This window comes from Perognathus longimembris, chromosome 1, assembly GCF_023159225.1.
Source record: "Perognathus longimembris pacificus isolate PPM17 chromosome 1, ASM2315922v1, whole genome shotgun sequence".
In the NCBI taxonomy this organism is placed as follows: Eukaryota; Metazoa; Chordata; class Mammalia; order Rodentia; family Heteromyidae; genus Perognathus; species Perognathus longimembris.
In genome coordinates, this window is record NC_063161.1 from 154,971,702 (window position 1) to 154,990,661 (window position 18,960).

Here is an 18,960-nt window from a genome sequence, read left to right on the forward strand (position 1 = left end):
TGGTTGCTATCTTGGCATCCAGCCTGGGCTCCCGGGCAGGGAGGGGCCAGAGCTGTGCCCCAATGCATGCAGTGAGGGGGACTCAGGCTGGGACCCCCCTGACGACACAGGGCGGGAGCAGGCTAGGGTCAGGGGAGGCCCACAGGCAGCCGCCCAGGACCGGAATGCCATGACTCCTACCGCTCCCGAGCCCCTCAGCGGCTGAGCTCTGCTTGATGCCGATGCTTTGCAAGGAGATGGGGTGTGTGGGAGCCAGGGTCCCCACCGTGATTTATGGGGGAGCCGGTAATGAAGCCGGCTGGCAGTAAATAATCAGACATGAGAATCTTACCATTTAATTAACCAAAAATAAATGACCAAGGGCTCTGGGAACAAGGGAGTCTTGGCCATCCTCGTGTCCCCCCTCCGCTGTGGGCACAGGGAGGAACTGCTCACTCGTTCATTACTCATTCGTTCCACTCACCCGGTCCTCGTCAGGAAATGGGGCGCCGTGTATTCCCATTGCGCAGAGGGGCAAGGTGAGGCCCAGAGGGGGCCAGGCACCAGCCTCAAGTCCCACAGGAGATCTTCAGCAGCCTGGACATGATCCCATAGTCCCCACTTCAAGGCTCAGTCCACACTCCTCCTTCCACCCAAGCTAGCCCTCCTTCTGCCCAGAGCCTCTGAACACCCTGTCCTCCAGGAAGGCCTCCTGGGGTGTCATGGCCAAGTAGGTCTGCAAGGGACCCCACACTCGGGCCATTAAGGGGCAGAAAGAGTCCTTAGCACAGCTCCTTCCTGTGTTTTGCCCTGGTGAGGAATCTGCCGCTGCTACTTCTTCTTCTTCTTCTTCTTCTTCTTCTTCTTCTTCTTCTTCTTCTTCTTCTTCTTCTTCTTCTTCTTCTTCTTCTTCTTCTTCTCCTTCTCCTTCTCCTTCTCCTCCTCCTCCTCCTCCTCCTCCTCCTCCTCCTCCTCCTCCTCCTCCTCCTCCTCCTCCTCCTCCTCCTCCTCCTCCTCCTCCTCCTCCTCCTTTTCCTCCTCCTCTTCTTCACTATAGGGCTTGAACCCAGGGTCTAGACACTGTCTCTGAGCTCTTTTGCTCAAAGCTAGTGCTGTACCACTTTGAGCCACAGCTCCACTTCTGGTTTTTGAGTGGTTAATTGGAGATGAGAGTCTCATGAAGACTTCTCTGCCTGGGTTAACATCAAACCACCACCATCCTCAGATCTCAGCCTCCTGGATAGCTAGGATTACAGGCATGAGCCACTGGCACCTGGCTAGGAATCTGCCTTTTAATGAACACAGACTGCATTGTGTCTGTGAACTGGTGTTCTGCTTCAGTAGATGGCTGCAGGGGGCAGAGGGTCATAGGGCCTGGAGCCCTCTGGAGCCCCGGAAGTCGAATGGTGTCTGTGCTCAGGAGCTCGGTGAGGGGCTAGCCTCTCCCTTTTCTCCTTCTTTTCTTTATTTTTCAAGAGTCAGCCGCTGGCTAGAACCCCACTCCCTGGCATTCTGTAAAATGGGTGCACAGCAGCCTGTCCAGTCAACAGCAGAGCTGTTCCAGAGCCCTGCTTACAATGGTATGGCTTCCTGCCTCCCTCCCTCCCTCCCTCCCTCCCTCTCTCCCTCCCTCCCTCCCTCCCTCCCTTCCTTCCTTTTTTCCTTCTCCCTCTCTTTCCCTCCTTCCTTCTTCTTTTCCCTCCCTCCCTCCTTTCCTTTCCTCTTCACTCTGTTCTTGACTCCTCTCTTTCCTCCTCCTCCTCCTCCTCCTCCTCCTCCTCCTCCTCCTCCTCCTCCTCCTCCTCTTCCTCCTCCTCCTCCTCCTCCTCTTCCTCCTCCTCCTCCTCCCTCTCCCCCCACATTCTTTTGCACTACAGGGGGCAAGTCCAAGGCTTCATGCATTCTACACAAATGTTCTGCCATTGAGCTAAATCTCTAGCTCCTGCATTTCTTGCTCTTCACTTAAAAGAGAGGCAACATTCTGGAGCCCCTGGTGAGTGCCAGTGCTATGCGGAGTACTTCTTGTGATAAGCCACTTTTTCACCAGCGCCTTGTGGGGCTAGTGTTTGTATCATCACTAGATTCATGCTAAAGAATAGAAGGACATCAGGCCCAGAGCGGGCCAGGGACCTCTTCCAAAGGATGTCCATCTGTAAGAGGCCCATCTGGGACTGAAGCCTTATCTGCTATTCCCCTCATGGGACAGCAAAATGGAATTCGTGAAACTCCATCTCAACTGGTGTCTGGGTGGGGTGGTCCAGGCCTCATCCCAGTGACAGGGGCAAGCACAAGGAAGAGGATCATAATCCAGACCTGTCCAGGCATAACGCGAGAACCTAGCTTGAGAATAAGCCATGCACAAGGGGAGGGGGTGTGGCTTCAATGGAAGAGTACTTGTCTAGCAAGAATGAGGCCTGGGGTTCAGTTCCCAGCACTGCCCAAACAAGACCAAACAAACAAACAAGAGATTACTCAGGCTTGGGCAAAGTAGAAGGTTCAGGCACACACAGAGTGCCCCTCCACCCCCCCTTCCCCTTTGTGAGCCTTTATTGTCTCCAGTGGTGATGAAACCTAGCAGTCATACTTGATAGGAAGCCTCTCTTTTAAAAAGCATCGGTGAGAGATTCAGAGATGACATATTCAACATTTCTAGAACAGTACCCAGTACACGTTGGGCACTTAATACAAGGAACACTTCCGTTTTGCAAAATGGGTGTTGGTTTTCGATGCATATTCATCCTGGCAAACAAAAATATCAGCAGTGCTTGCTCTCAGGGTGAAGGGATGGCTGATGACGTTTTTCTTCTTTGTGATTGTCTGTGTGTTTTCTGCATCTTTGGTATGAGGCGATGCCATATATTTTATTTTGCATCTGGAAGGCAAAGGCTAAACAGAAATCCAGGAAGAAGGGAAGCTGCAGCGTAGCCCCTCCCCCGCCCAGTCTCAGTGGAATGCCTCATTTGGGGTGGGCGGGGAGGGTACAAAAAATGCTGGAGACTCCATAGGTCTCAAATTTTGGAGGCTCGGATATCGCCGGAGGGCGTTTAGGGCTGGGTGATAACCCCAGGGTCTTCTTTAAAGCTGGGTGTGCCTCTGGGGAAGGCACCAGCTCCCCCCCCCCCAAACATCAGATATGGCCCAGTTTCTTTGGGTCCAGTGGCAGCCCAGGTCTGCCACACCCAGCCGATTGGCATACGGAATAGGGGGACAATAGAAACCAAGTGTAACCAGTGTTTACAGAAAAAAATGGTACAAGATTTATTTATTGGAAGGTGACTGAGGAATATGAATTCTACACTCCATTTAAAATGCTTTTTATTTCTCTCAGCCTTGGGGCTCAGAGTACATCTAATTTCACCCACAGCTATAATTCTCTACCAAACAGTTCCTGCTGTTCCTCTGGGGTCCCCAGGAACCGAGTTAGTTTATGTCTGCCTCTGACGAGGCTCAGGCAGGGGCAGCGATGGCTACGTGCCAGCGCCTCCCAGAGCCTCCTGCCCCTCACCAACCCCTGCAAGGCTTGCAGCCCGTGCATGCGCAGGGGCATGCAGGGTTCAGGTCTGTGGGGGTGTCTGTGGCATGACTCCCAACCCCCACCCCCACCCCAGGCCCGAGCCTGGGGATGGCCTGGACTCCAGCCGGCGATTGGCCCATATCTCATGCTGGATGTGTTGATTGCTCCAACCTCAGAGCTAACAAACAATTAGTTTGTTAGTATATTTATCCCGAGAACATTGGAGCCTGTGATTACAAATCCAATAGCCGAGTTGTGGCAGTATTTGGAGATAAATCTGTGCGCCAGGCCTGGAGGTGTCAGCCGTAAGGGGTGAGGTGGGGGGGGGGAGTCACCCACCGAGGGAGGGGCAGACATCCCACTGGCCTTGCTTGCCCATCCTCCTGTCTGTTTTTCAAGCTGCCTGTAGGCCTGTCTGTCCACGAGCCTGCTTGTCTGTCTGTCTGATTTCTTGTGCGTCTGCCTGTCTGGCACTCTGCCTTTCCCTGGCTCTCAGATCCTGGGGTTGCAGAAGCCCCGAGCCTTCAAGGGACTGGCATGCTCACCCTAGGTGATGAGCGAGGAGGGGGGCAGGGAGAAAGCCCCAAGGAGCCTCCAGGGTAAGAAGGGGTGGGCTCCACTCAAGGTCAAGGAGGCTTCTTCTCCTTCCTTTTGGCCTCTTGAGTGTCTCTGTTCAGGGTCCTGCCTGTCTTCTCACCATGTTGGATTTGTCCCCAAGCTGGGCAGAGAGGGGGTGGAGAACTGGCTCAGGAACAGCCTGGGTAAGAAGCCGGCAGGGATCTGGAGGGGAAGCCAGGGAGGAAAGGCAGGAGCCAAGAGCAGCTCCACAGAACCAATGGAGGAGACAAGAAGACACCCAGAGAAGGGAGTCTGAGGTGCCAGGGGAACTGAGAGACTGAGGATGGTGTTCATTGTACCATTGGTTTTCCTGGGGAATGGAGGGAGCACTAAGCATGTGGGCAATGGACGGCCCAAGCTAGGTCAAGTCCACTTGAAGGTTGATGATGCAGTGTCCCTAGGGACTGGCCAGGTGGGGGTTTCCTCATGACCCCTCCCTGGAGGAAGGTGGCCATTTGACACAGAGAGAAGGGGATGTCCTCTCAGTGACACTAGACAAGGGTCAGAGCTGAGGGTCAGTCTTGAGGGACAGTCAAGAGCCATGGTCCAAGATCCCCAAGCTCATCCCTTCGTAATGGGGAGATCTGGAGCTCCAGAAGGGTCAGCAGCAAAACCTCAATGTGACCAGCCCATGGTGGCAGTGGAAAGGGCTGCCTCGGGGCATCGTGTTCATCTGCAACAGGCCAGTGGGGTCGAGGGAAGGTTCGGCACGCAAGGGTCACCTCAGGTACTTTGAGCCTGTGGGCTGTGTGGACCAATGATTCAGAGTTTGGACTCTGGACCGGTCACCCTGCCTGGGTGTAAACCTCACCGACCCTTGCATCCTGTCCTAGAATATGAGAACACAATGGAACCCACCTCAAATGGGCCCCAAGAGGACTCAGATGGCATGGTGCCTGCCAAGACCTCCCACAGGAAGAGTGGCCGCTCACCAGGGGCGGGGGTGCGGGGTGTCACACAGCTGCCTGCACACCTGGAGGCAGAGGCAGGGCTTGCAGTGGGCTGTGGGTTTGGAGTGCTCTGTGGGTTTGGGCAGGTGCAAGGTCAGGCTGGGGGTCCCAGGTGCCGCCTGGCCCTTCCGTGGCTGGACTTGCACACGGGGATGATGATGGCGGCAAGCAGCACCTCCTAGCGCTACTGTGGTCTTTGCCAGGTGCCAAGGCCTGTTCTCAGCGCTTTATAATCACTGATTCATTTAATCCTTACAACACCCCCAGAGAAGGGTTAGATTTTATTATTCCATTTTTTTTTTCAGCTGAGAATATTGGGGCCTAGAGAGATTATTACCTTGTGCAAAGGCACACAGCTAGTAAGTGGGAAGGACTGGGATTTGAATGAAAGCAGTCTACCTCTGGCGTCAGTGCCTTCGACCATCACTCGGGTTTTATTGCTGCTACCTGGCTTTGCTGTCTGGAGCCGAGACAGTCAGTAAGAGGAGCTCTGTGGGGTCTGTGGAAGGCTGTCGTGGGGACCAAAGCCTCTTAGCTAACATGGCCCAGGAGGAACACCAGCCCTTTTCCTCTTCAGTCATCTTTGACAAAGCATTGTCTGTCTGGCATTAAATTGTCTGTGTAGCTGTATTTCTTTTCTGTCAATCTATGGGGTTCCTCAGGGCAAGGACCTTGCTTGGCTAACCTTGCATGCTTTTGTTCCTGGCTTGAGCTGGGCTCATGGTAGGCACCCCATTAACAGTAATTTGTTACCGTTGGGTTGTGGATGACACAAGTCTGGGCTCTTATTTACTGCCTTCTTTGAGGTAAGAGTGTGAAATCCCTGGAGAGCATGGTTATGAACAGTGAATGTCTGGGTCCTGAGTGTGCGGGGTAATTTCTGGGCTCCTACATCGTGAGGTGGAACTCCTGCAGTGTCTCCCCGATGAGATGCTGAAGTATGGTTACTGGGCCATGCTCGCCTTGTGGTCCTGCCCCCACCTTGGGGACAAGCCCAAGCTTGTCCCCTGCAGATGCCAAGGTAGAGACAGGTCACGTGGTCCCAGCTCGCTGTGACAAGGTGAGGCACACTCCCCACCATAAATCCACCTGGGGACCTCCGGTCGATGTGCTCCCAGTACAGGGATGGACATGGAGAGGGGCCATCCCATGCTGGATGAGAGAGAAGATTCTAGAGTTTGGCTGTGGTGAGTTTAACCTTTAGTTCCACCCACTCCTTGGCGTGGCAGCCCTGGGCAAGCCACTTATTCTCTCCCCTCAATATGGCTGGGTCCTGCGGAAGGTGGTCAGGACCATGGACAGTGGTAGCCTCTTTCTGGAATTGGATGCCCCGGGAGGTTCAGAGTTCCTCATTGAATGGGAAATCTGGATTTGGAGAAACTAATAGAGGACAGACTTGCACATGGGGATGAAGTACTGTTGGAGAGTAGAGGCAGCCTCTCCTTGTTTCTTCCTGGGGCATCTTCAAGCCCTCTTTCTGGGGGTTGACCATTCCCAGAACTCATTCCAGTTTTGTATCCACAGGAGGCTGAGTAATGGTGAAGAAAGTCCTTGGCTTCTATTCACTGGGCATAGACAATGGACCATATTGTGTCTAAAGTCCTCTGTGTACATTACTCCCAGGTAAGCCTCCAGCAACCCAGTGAGCTGGAAGTTATCATTTCCACTCTGGTGATGAAAATCCTGAGATCAGAGGGGCGATTGGCTCACCCTAAGTTTATCCAGCAAGAGGCTGAGGAGCAGGGCCTGCATCACATCTAGAATGTAAACACCAGAGATTCTGTCCTGGTGATTTGGGTGGCCATCTTGGCTGCCTATACCTGGCAAAAGAAATTCTTAATGAATGTTGAATGGATAAACGACCTCCACTGTCCTATCCTGGCTTCTTCATTGCTCTGTCTGAGAAGGCTCACCTTCAAAATTGTTCCTTTGCCAGACTCTGTTGGCACAATGTCTCCTCCCCACTGCCTCCATGGGGTAGAATACAAGTGTCCATCACTGGCCACCTTCAGCCTCCCTGGATCAGAGACGAAAGGTCCTGAACATAGCCTGGAGCAGCTTGTGTGTCCCTCTGCCTGCAGCAGCGTCGAGCCCTGCTCCTGTGGACAGTGGTAGGTGTCTGGAAATGGCAACTTCAAACCAAAGGAACAGTGCTCTGAGAGTTCATCAACACGTTTCCTGTGTAGGCTTGTGGACAGGTGTGTTTCACACCAGGTCACAGCCAGCTGTGGTCACCTTCTGCTCTGTTATTTAGAGAGATGGGACTCTCTCCATTCTTCTGCCTCCTTTAAACCTGTCCTGGAGTCCATGGGGGCCTGTGTGGCTGCAGGCACGTGTCAGCTGCTCAGGGAACTTGGGGTTCCCTGTGCCTCTTCTGCGTCTGCATGCAGTGCAGGGTGGTCCCAGCACCTGATGGCCATTTCCCTTTTTCTCTCTTTCTTTCTGGCCATGCAGTCCTGGGTAGGACTTCCTACTCCATTTCAGGTCCCTGGTGATGTAGGAGTTGGTGCTAAGACCACCCTGTGACTGAGACCCTTTCAGGGGGAGCTTGCAGGAGCACAGAGATAAACCCAAAGGGTTGTATCAGCTCTCTTTCTCTTCCTCCTCCTTTTCTCTCTCCTCTTCCTCCTCCTTTCCTCCCTCTCCTGTCTCCCCATTTTTCTTCTCTCACCTCTTCTTCTCTTTCTCCCCCTTCCCCTTCCCTTTCTCCTTGAAATATGTTTGTTTGTGTATACAATACTAGACTCCCTGTGAAAATCTGAAGTGTGACTTAACTGGGTGTGAGGTGTCCTCTCACAAGCTGAGATGGCTCTGTGTGTCTCAGCGTGTGTGTGTGTGTGTGTGTGTGTGTGTGTGTGTGTGTGTGTGTGTCTATCACTTAGCTGCTACTCTCTCTGACTCATGGATCATGAGGCTTGGCTGGAACATGGTGCCAGAAACCAGCTCCCTTCACCCATAAAGTTTCTGGCTCCCCTCCCCCATGGCTGGTGAAGTTGTGTCTTTGCACTGCTCACTCCCAGCACCTGGTGTAACAGACCTTCCTGTGAGCATATTCCCAGCTCCCCACTGCTCCCCAGTGACTGGGGACCTTTTGTCAAGCACATATGAAATTAAGTGAAATAAAAATCATATTAAAAATTATTACCATCTAACAGCCATTAGTCTGCACACTGCTGTCAGCCTGTGATGGATTCCTCACTTACTTCAATGAATGTTCTAACGACAGTGATAAAATCACTCAGAAAAAAAATAGAATAAACTGTTAACCCTCTCTCCATCGACACTTGTTTTTCTTTGAGAAAAACACAATGAGGGATCAGGATGGAGAGGATGGAGCCACAGAGGACTCTTTGGACTGAGGAATGAACTGGGTATGGGGTGTGGAGCTTTCTCCTCTGAGGGCAGGGGAGAGAATTTCGCTCTAGACTCAGACTTCCTGAATTGCGCCTTTGGGCTCTAGGTTAGACTATAAGCTCTTTCTGTGTCACAAAGGAAAAGGAGGGCCTAGTTTTTGTATGATAAACTATTTTGCACATGTGTGTATGTGTGTGTGTGTGTGTGTGTGTGTGTGTGTATTGAGGCTTGAACTCAGGACCTGGGCCCTGCCCCTGAGCTTTTTGCTCAAGGCTAGCACTCTACCACTTGAGCCATAGACCCACATCTAGCTTTTTGGTGGTTAATTAGAGATAAGAGATACAAGCTTTTCTGCCTGGGCTGGCTTCAAACCATGATCCAGAGATCTCAGCCTCCTGAATAGCTAGGGTTACAGGCATAGCCATCCATGCCTGGCTTGTAGGATAAACTTTTATACTTATTTTACTAGTCTTTGAAAATGCAATTTTATTCTTTTATTATTAGCTTTAAGTAGTTGTAGAGAGGAGTTGTCATTTCACAAAGCAGTTTATAAATATAATATATCTTATTGAAAAAGATGGCTTGCAGCAGCTGATAAGAAGACCTGGATGGACAGCAGTGTGACAGTGGTTGGGGGCTGGGGACAGGGTCAGATTAGAAAGATGAGCAAAAGGTAGAGCAGGCAGGGCTGACTTTGTTTGCAGGAACCCTTATGGTTCTTATGGCTGAAGAAGCTAGAAGCTGGAGGACAACTGTCACTGAGGTATGCAGTGAGCCACCTATGTGCAGTGGAAGGGGAAGGCCTAGTGTTGAGTTCCTTGGATTTGGGGAGATTTAGACATCCTAGGCATCCCCAGAAAAGACTGCTGGGTTCCTGGGTCTGCAGTACCACAGAGGATTGGGTCTGGAGGCACCCAGGGGCATCCTGAATGTTCAGGGAGAGGCCAGGGAGTAGATGAGACCACAGTGCGTGCGTGCGTGCGTGCGTGCGTGCGTGCATGCATAGGGAGAGAAGTTACAAAGATGGAGACTGAGGATGGCCAGCTGTACAGACAAGTCCAGTAGGAGACAGGAGCGGCAGCGAAGGAGAAAGAGTACAGGATGGGCTGGTGCCATTGAAATGCGGGGAGGGGAAGGGGCAGCATTTCAACAAGTGTGGAGTGGTCAGCAAGGAGAAGAACTGAGACATGTCAGCTAGAACTAGAAAATTCCAGTGGTCACAGATCGGTCACAGGGGACTGGATTCAGAGGTATGAGAGGAGATCGAGGAAGTCAGGGGAGACATCAGCTCATCTGCACACCCTCTTCACAAGGAGAGGGTCCCTACTCTAGGTAGGATGGCTGAGACTCAGTTTACCCAAACATAGGACCGAGCACCTTGCCACCATGTCCTGGGACCCAGGATAACTTGGTTCCTATATGCTGGCCTACAGGGTGGGTGCATGTGGGGGACGGGTTCCTTCCTGGGCCTCTGGACCTCAAAGCTTCACAGCCTCAGTCCTTCTGGAGGGAAAGCTCTGGAAGCCTCGGGTGAGTGCTATGGAGATTCGAGGAAGCTAGCAATGCGCGGAGGTGATGCTGAAGCTGGGGAGGGAGGAGTCCCTTCCTCTGGGGTCACGTGCCTCCTCTCTGCACGCCGGCCCTCCAGGCATCTCTGTGCCTGGGACACACCGGTCCCCTCATGACCGCTGCATTCCCACGTCATCAGGGTGAGCCCAGAGTGATCTGAGCCCTCCATCCTGCGCACCAAGCCAGCCCACCCTCCTGGACCCAAGGACCAGATTGGCCCAGGCTGAGTTAGGCGTTCATCCCAGGTCCTGTCCACGACCAGGACTGAGTTTCTCTACAGCACCCCTGTAAGATAGGTATTAAAGATTAGGCACAAATAGGGCTGGAGGGGTGGCTCAAGCAGTGGAGCACACTGCTAGCAAGCACAAAGTCCTGAGTTCAAACCCCAGTACCCTCGATGACGATTGATGATGATGATGATGATTCTAATAATGCACAGAGATTTAAAGTAACACATCCAAGGCCACACAGCTTGTGGCGTAGTTTGGTCTAATCACTACACTATCTCATCTGTTGAACTTGGCTAAGTCCGTCCCTGTAAGGATCACATTGAGAGTAAGTGCGGTATGAGCTCGGCACAGACCTCTAGAGTTGTCTGCTACATGACAGTTTGATATGAAGCCCAAAGAGGCCTAAGTGGCTGCTTGGACCAGGGTGGCAGGGCCCTGAGGGGCAGGGCACTGGGCGTAGCTCATCAGGCTAGGGGCTGTGGCAAGCTGGACAGGTGCTAGCCTGGGATCCCAGAATGAGACCAAACTGGTTAAGAGTCTGCCTGAAGGTTTCAAGTTCAAGCCCATGGTTGCACCTGGAAATGAGGTGTGCATCATGGCTTGCTGAAACTGCACACCAGGTATGAAGGATTCTAAATATGCCCCCTGGGATGGAATCTCACCAAATAGCTTGAAAAACAGCCACAAGGACAGGCAAACACGGCCACTGCGATGTCTGCCCCATGCTCTCTACTGGGATGCCGGGTGCCAGACCCTGGCTCTGTCCTGTTGGTCACGGACAGAGGATAATGTGCACAGTCTGTATGTGCTTTGCTTCATTCATGCCCACACTGGGGCCGGTGACTATCCTGCCTGTAAGAGAGCTGTGAGGAGTCCAGGAGATGATACTGTCAGATACTCCTTGGCCTCTGCAGATTGACACATCACCGGAGATTGCTCTCGGGTCCCACAGATAAGAATAATGTCCAAAGCCACGCCTTTCCCTCCCCCACTAGTTCCATGTCTGGGGGTGGGGCCAGTGTGATATCACAAGTTAGGTTTCATTCTCATTGGCTCTGGGTCCTGAGGGCCTGGCCTGTGGTGTTATGCTCAGGTTATGCAACAGGTCAGTAGTTCAAACCTCAGTGCTCGTATTTATTCACTTGTTTGATTTGGGGCACATCTGTATATTCCTTACTGATTATTTTCTTGGGATGTACTACAAGTGAGATGTTTTCCTTTACAAATGTTTATTTGCGAAGGAAAATGTAAGCACATGCCTGTAATTCTAGCTATTTAGGAGGCTGAGATCTGGGGATCACCATTCGAAGCCGAAGCCAATCTGGGCAGGAAAGTCCAGGAGACTCTTCAATTAACCAGCAAAAAGATGGAAATTGAGCTATGACTCAAGTAGTAGAGCACTAACCTTGAGTGAGAAAGCTAAGGGGTAGCGCCCAGACCCTGAGTTCAAGCCCTAGTATTGGCACACAGACAAAAGGAAAATTCATATTACTGTTGGAAACGCTATGATTATTAAGGATTAAAATTGTGGCCATGACACTTATTATTTGAACAATGTCAGGCCTGTGGTGAGTGCTGGCTATGACTCATCTGTACTTTTATATTAAGGGAAACCAGCATCACTCGCTAGAGAAGGATTTCACCATTAAGATGACTAATAAAAATGCATCATGGTGACCAGATTCCAGCCGGCGTCCTGGAGTCTGCAGAGGGCTGGGGGCTAGGGACTTGCCGTCTCGGCTTAAAGGACTGATGGGGGATGTGGAAAGGCTTCCACAAGCCAACACCACACGGAGACCTGCTTCATGTCTGAAGACAGGTGAACAGGAAGTGACGAGGCCAACAGGGGCTGGAAGCTGGTCCTCTGAGAGGCATCAGGGCAGGGTCATGGGTGGACCAAGAGGTCAGGCAGATAGTCCAGCCTGGTGAAACTCCAGCTATGCACTGTGTCTCCCTGGCTAGTTTCTCTCCCTCTCTGAGCCTCAAGCTAGGTGCCCCCCCCCCCCCGCCCAGGACTCCCCAGGGAGGGGTGGGATGACAAGGTGAAGGTGTGCTCAGAGGCCCCATGTCATCCTCGGTGAATTAGAAAGGCCACTAGGCCACACGTGGACCAGCGGGAGCACGGCAGGAGGGACGGCCGGTGCTCACACCCAGCCCCGGTTCTCTGTCATCTCGCAAAGGTGGAGGAAGCCCGTGGAGGGGGCCAGGGTGCGCCCTGATGGTCATGGAGCTGTCATGGAGGGGCCACAGGGGCTGGGTGGAAGCTGCCTAACGAGCAGCAGAGGTGGTCGCGGCGGCCCACGGACCCGCACTCGCTGCGCAGGGCAGCGAGCCGTGACGGGAGGAATGAGGGGCTCGCCACACGCTCGCCTGGCCAATTTGCCAGTGACCCTGTGCCAAGCTCCTGACTTCAGCGCCTCGGGGTTGCTGTCTGGAACGTGGGGAGGGGCAGGATCCTACTTATGAGCTTCAGATGCTTCCAGAAGTGACATGAAAGGGAAACCAGGGTGCAGATGACCTGGGGCAAGTCTCTGTGCCACTCTGTTTCAGGGTAGGCCTTGGCCCCCAGGGATTAGGCTGAGTGAGGCCCCAGGACTCCATTCTTGGGGGGTTTGGGGGTTCTGTTGGCTGCAGAGCCCAGCGATGTGGCAGAGGAAGCCTGGGCTGGGGGAATTCCTGCCCAGGAAGAGCTCTGGGCATCCTGCCTCCCACAGGGGCCTCTGGGATGGGCAGAGGCGAGGGACAAAAGTCGACACGGCTGGGATTTGATGACAGCTGCAGCTGACATGAATCCTGGCCCCTTGGCTGCCCCTGTGGGACCCTGGACAAGCGTCCCCTCCTCTCTGAGCTTCAGTCTCCTCATCTGTGGAGCGGGGCTGATGGCCCTCCGTGTGACAATGACAGCGTGGCAGGGAGCTGCTGGACACAGCGCAGGGACCCCAGAAGCGCTCGGCAAATGGCAGGTAATCATACGCTTGATTTTTATCGGGCTTTGTGTTTGGCCTCATTGTGTATCCTCAGAACCCGGCGAGTGGTAAGGTAATACAAAGAGGGTACAGGAGGCCAGGGCTCTGGGAGTCAAAGGGTTAAGTCTCCATGGAAACAGGCATGCATTATTTACGTGGCCTAATGAATAAAACATTTATGTGGTAGGCTAATAAATTCCCTCACACAAAGCAAAGTAAGCTATGATTTAAATATTGGCCTCTGCTGGCTGGCAGAGTTATGGAGCCTGCTCAGGGGGACCCTCTTGCTTTTACACCTCCATACACTGGAGGGGGAGAGAGGGGAGAGAGGAAAGAAGGGGGGAGGGAGGGGGGAGGGAGGACTGATCCTAGCAACTGGCCAGAGCAGGAGGAGAGGAGGTTGGGTTTGGTGACAGGTGAGGCTGACCCACACTCTGTGATTGAACCCTGCAGGAAAGGGATGGCCAGAGGTGGGGTAACCTGCTAGGGTTTCCTGGGGTGATGAGCCACATCTCTGGGGTTTGAGGGTCTCGGCAGTGGGTTACATGAATGTGTGTAAAGGGGTCTGGGACCCAGGAGACCCACCTGGGTCAGTCTGGGATCAAACAGGGCAAAGAGCCAGGTGAGGTAGTGTACAGCCGTAATCCCAGCACTTAGGGCTGATGTCGTAGGATCGTGAGTTCTAGACCAGCCTAGGCTTTGTAGTGAAACACTGTCTTAAAACCAAGCACATAGAAAAAGGGTCCAGAAGCAAGGAGCTGAGAGGGAGGCTCAGGGGAGGATGCAGAGCCTGGAAGGAGGCAAAACTGGGTATTTTGGGTAGGGGTGGGGGGCGAATGGAACAGCTCTCCCTGTCCCACCTCCGACCTCCCCACCCAAGGTCTCCCCACCCCCAGCCTCCCCAAACCCTTGGGCCCCCTCACCCCTGCCCCCCCTCCCCTGATCTCTGTGGCCATTACCTTCCTGCACCTCATCTCATCACTTCCGCACCAACTCTTCACCTGGCTGTGTCTCTGCTTGTCAACTCTTCTTGTCTTGCTCTCGTTCTTTCTCTCTCGTTCTTTCTCACTTGTTCTCTCCTTCTGGCTCTGTATTTCTCCTTCTAGCTTTGTCTCTTTGTTTTTCTATTCCCATCTCTCTCGGAATAACCCCTTTTCTCTGTGCCTCTCTCTTTATATCTGTCTCTATCTCCGTCTTGACGGCTTTGTCTAGGACAGAATCATCCTGGTCTCCGTTTCTGACTGGCCACTTATCTCGATCTCTCTTTGGGGGACTCTCACGTGGTAGGGGCAGGGACCCAGGTATGTGAGTCTCCCACCGGGGCTCCTGGAGCAGGGTGATTGTGAAGGAAGAGGGGCCGCCCTTGAGAGGGGCTGGCTGAGCATTGGAGACAGGAGCTGAACTGTGAATGTGATCCTCACATGAGATGCCGCTGGCCTGCCTGCAGTCAGGAAAAGAAGCAGGTCCAGAGCCAGGAAAGCTGCCCTCTGGGTGCAGTTGCCACTTGTCTGGCCTCTGGGGTGTTCGTTGTGGGGGTGGGGGGAGGAATCTCTCCCCGGAAATGACTCAACAGGGACAGCGGTGAGCCTGTGGGGTCTTCTCCACATGACTTCTACAAAGACTGAAATGTCTCAGTTGGTTGATCAGTTTACTCACATGGGTGAGCTCTGAACTAGATTGGTGGACAGCGGAGTTATGGAGGTATTTCTCTCTCTCTCTCTCTCTCTCTCTCTCTCTCTCTCTCTCTCTCTCTCTCTCTCTCTCTCTCTCTCTCTCTCTCCCCCCTCTTCATTTCACCAAGGGGCTAGCCTGGGCCACCTCCTAACATGGCGATCCTGGAGTAGATGATTAGACTTTTTAAATAGTGCTGGCATCCATCACCGAAACCTTCTATTAGAAATTGTGAGTCTTCTTAAAGGCAGGGCCTGGAATGGGCCAGGCACCATGTCTGCCATGTTCTATGGGCCAAAGCTGGAGCAGAACAATCCCAACTCAATGGAAAGAGAAGAGTAGGCCGAGCCCTTGCTGGGAGAATGGCACACAGGATCCGCCCAGTCCTGTTCTCCCCAGCCGGGGTGAAGACATGCACTCCCAGGATGGGCACTTTGGGGTTAACGGTTCAGTTGATTCTCACTAGCTCTGTGTCCAAGAGCAAGGGATCTGACTGCCCGGTCCTCTCCTCTGACCTCTGTAAAATGGGGTTCGTGGTAGCATCTGCCCCAGAGTGTGTTGAAGGGCTGTTGGAGTTGGTGCATGCAGACTGCTTATGGCTGTCTTCAGGGTTAGTGATTCTTCTTCCCTTGCTTCCCTCCAGCCCCCGGGAGGCAGAACTCTCACAGTCCCTCCTAGGCCCTGAGCATGTCTTCTCTTACCTGCCATGGTCTGATACACGGAATTCCCTTGCTTCTCCCAGTTCTGACCCCTTCGGAAGCTTTCCAGAGTCACCGGAATGTGGAAGGCCCAGCCCATGGGAAGCAGCAGGCTGTACGCCACGTCCCCCTTTGCAGGCCCAGGTGCACCTGCCTCCTGGCAGCCACCCTGGCTGGGGTGTGAGGCCCTGGAGGGGTGCCATCACCTGGGAGGCTGGCGGCAGGTGGGAGACAGGGAGATAATGTGACTGATCTTGAGGAGGGGACACAAGGAGGACAGACTCTGCGAAGGACTGGCTCCTCCCACATAGAAGGCGCGGGGGGGGGGCGGGGGAAGGGGGGCTCGTGGCACAGCAGGCCAGCCTAGCAGTCAGAACTGTGGACTGTGGACCCCACTGGCTGGGATTCCACATCAAACGCTTCTAAGGTCAGGGATTCACAATGACATCACTGAACCAACCAAGCAAACCCAAACCAAAATGAAACAACCCAAGACTGCTCATAGAGCAACATTGAGGATGTTAGAAAGCTATACTCTTACTTAGGAAACTGGCAACTAGGGGGAAAGAATAAAGTTCTCATCCTGCCATTATAAATGAATGCTACCTCAGGTAACCAATTCATGACATTTCTCTCTTATGTGTTATCCAGCTGATAGATGGGGAGGGGGTGATATATTGGAAGGTAACTGTTTTTAAACCTCTAATGCTGTAGCAGATCTGTTTGGATAGCTTCAAACATTCCCAAAGAAAGTAAAAGGTAGCTAGGTAATGAGACATGATGTCTGCCTGTCAGTCTCTCCCCATTTGTTGTACAGGGGATTGAACCCAGGGACTTGCAAGTGCTAGGCAGATGCTTTACTACTAAGCTGTGTTCTCTGCCCTGTGTTTTCTCTTTGTGTGGGTGTGACAGTCCATACTGTGTAGCCTGGGCTTGCCTCACATTTAATATCATCCTGCCTCAACCTCCTGTATGTTATGATTATAGACATGTGCCGTCATGCCTGGCTCTGTAATTAACTTTTTAGATGTGTTAATAGCATTTGGTCATTTCAAATAGGGAGCTGGAAGAGATACAACTGAAATAACCAGTGAGTTGGTAGCGTAGCTACCATTCGGTTCTGAATTATCTAGGAGGCCAGCATGGGCATTGTGGGTGCCGTAAGACTGTGAGTGGAGAATCCTTGAAGCTGGTGGTGACCGGTTTAGGGGACTATGCGGAGGCCTCTAGTTTGTGTTATTTTGAACAGAACCTTTCCCAGGATACTTAGGGAAGTTAGAAATTTTATGTAATGAACTAGAAGTTTTAGGTTTTTTTTAGCCAAACAAATTGCATCAGGAGCTCCTGGTCCATCTCTCATCCTGGCAGGGGACCTTCTGAGATTCCTGGGTCAACTTCCTCTGCTACCCAATGAAAAGGCTTTATACACTTCCAAGGACCTTCATTGTTTTCTTTACTGACCCCCCCCCCCAGCCCTATTCCAGGCAGACACTGCTCTGCTCAGAGGCTTTGCAGTAACTTTTCTAGGCTTCCATGCAGTTCTTCCATGGAATTGGCCAGCATTTATTAAGAACTTACTGTATGCCAGACTCTTTGGTGTGCACTGAATGTGCAATTCTTACTACCTTTCAGTGTGTAGGTTCTGAAGCAGAGTCACAGAGAAAGCAAGCAATTTACATAAGTGCCTTGGGAGATTAAGAAGAGCTGGGATTTGAACCCAGGTCTATTCACACCAACAGCCATATTTGTAACCAACTACAACCTTGTCCCACCAGGTTGTAGATCAAGGAGTCTAGGTTTCCATTGGTTAGTGTGTTGTTGTCTGTGTGTGTGTGTGTGTATGTGTGTGTGTGTGTGAGAGAGAGAGGGAGAGAGAAAGAGAGAGAGACAGAAACAGAGAGAGACAGAGACAAAGACAGAGAACAAGCCGGGCTACGACTGTCCAAATCCTCACTCTTGGTCCTACAAGGAATACTTTTTACCCAGAAAGGCCATGGTGGTCATGGGTGGTCTTGAAAATAAGAGGCCCATAGTCTAGTTCCTGGCAGAAGTGAGGAAAGGAGGCTCAGGAAACAAAACTGGTTGGTATTAGATAGAGCAATTAGTAAGAATCTGGGCCTTTCCGAGGGTTCGTGGACCTGAAAAGCTAAAGGGGCTAATGTGGAAAAATGAGAAGATTGCAATTGTGGAGAACCAGGTAGCTCAGAAAACCAAGAAGGTCTGCCTGCTTGCTGGGGGCTGCTTCTCTAGGCCAAGGTTTCCTGGCCCATCTCAGCATCCCAGGTCTTAATAGCTTTGGACACAGAAATTGCCTTTTTGGGCTTTAATGGATCCCATCCTCTATCTCAGTTCCTCCCCTCTGGATGAGTGGGCAAAGCTGGACCCAGACAGTACTCTGCAGAGGAGTAGAATGAGTTCACAGGGACAGGACTATGTCCAAGCTCATTTTAAATGCAGAGAACCACGAGAGGGTTAAGAATTAATTAAGAAAGTCTGATGGGCTCCATTGTAGCTCAGTGGTAAAGCACTTGCCTAATAGGTACAGGGGCCCGGGTTTGATACCCAGCACCACAAAATGCCGACCAACCAATCAACCACTCACCCTCTCTTGAAGCCAAGTGGCATAGTGGACCACTTAATACGTGTTTGGGGCTTGAACTTCACAACCCAAGTCACCCATGGGCCCTGATGCCCACTGCACTCTCCAGTTGCCGCCTGTCCCGCCTGCTGCATCCCTGCGGGTGTCCCACATCCCAGCCAGCTGATTTCCAGGTGTTGTTTTTCTCAGCAGTTGACGTTTGTCATGACCTCCTTCTAGAACATTCTAGGCCTCCTGTCTGTGGTTCTGTCCGAGGTGGTCCTCAGACCCCAGCTCACCTCTGATGGCAGGCAGAGCTCAGAAGCTCCCTTGCCACCCCCCCCCAGCCTGCCCCCGCCCCCAGCCTTTCTCAACATGTTCAGGAAGTGGTGCGGTACATGGCACAGGGCTCAGAAGAGTGAGGCGGAGCCAAGGTGTGCCCAGCTCCAGCTCCTGCCTCGGGGACTCCAGGACGCAAGCTCTGAGGGTTGCAAAAAATGGCCTGGTGCCATTCCGCCCATCTCTGTATCCGCAAGCCTCCTCCCAGGCTAGAGTAGCGCCGGTGTCCCATGCTCTCCCATCTGGGCTGCCCAGAGGGGAGTTTGGAGATAACCAAGCTCAGAACTGGGAGGCCCTGTAGACTCCACGTCAGCTCAGAGGGAAGGAAGCAGCGGTCAGGTGCTCAAGTCTGGGTCATCTCAAGGGAGGGAAAGCCCAGGGTGGAGGCAGGCTGGGTGAGGAGAAAACTGAGGTCTCAGCTGACCTTGGGAGGAAAAGGCCCAACAGTTCCAGCCAGCACCCATGCGAGCCAATATCGTGTGGAACAAAGGGTG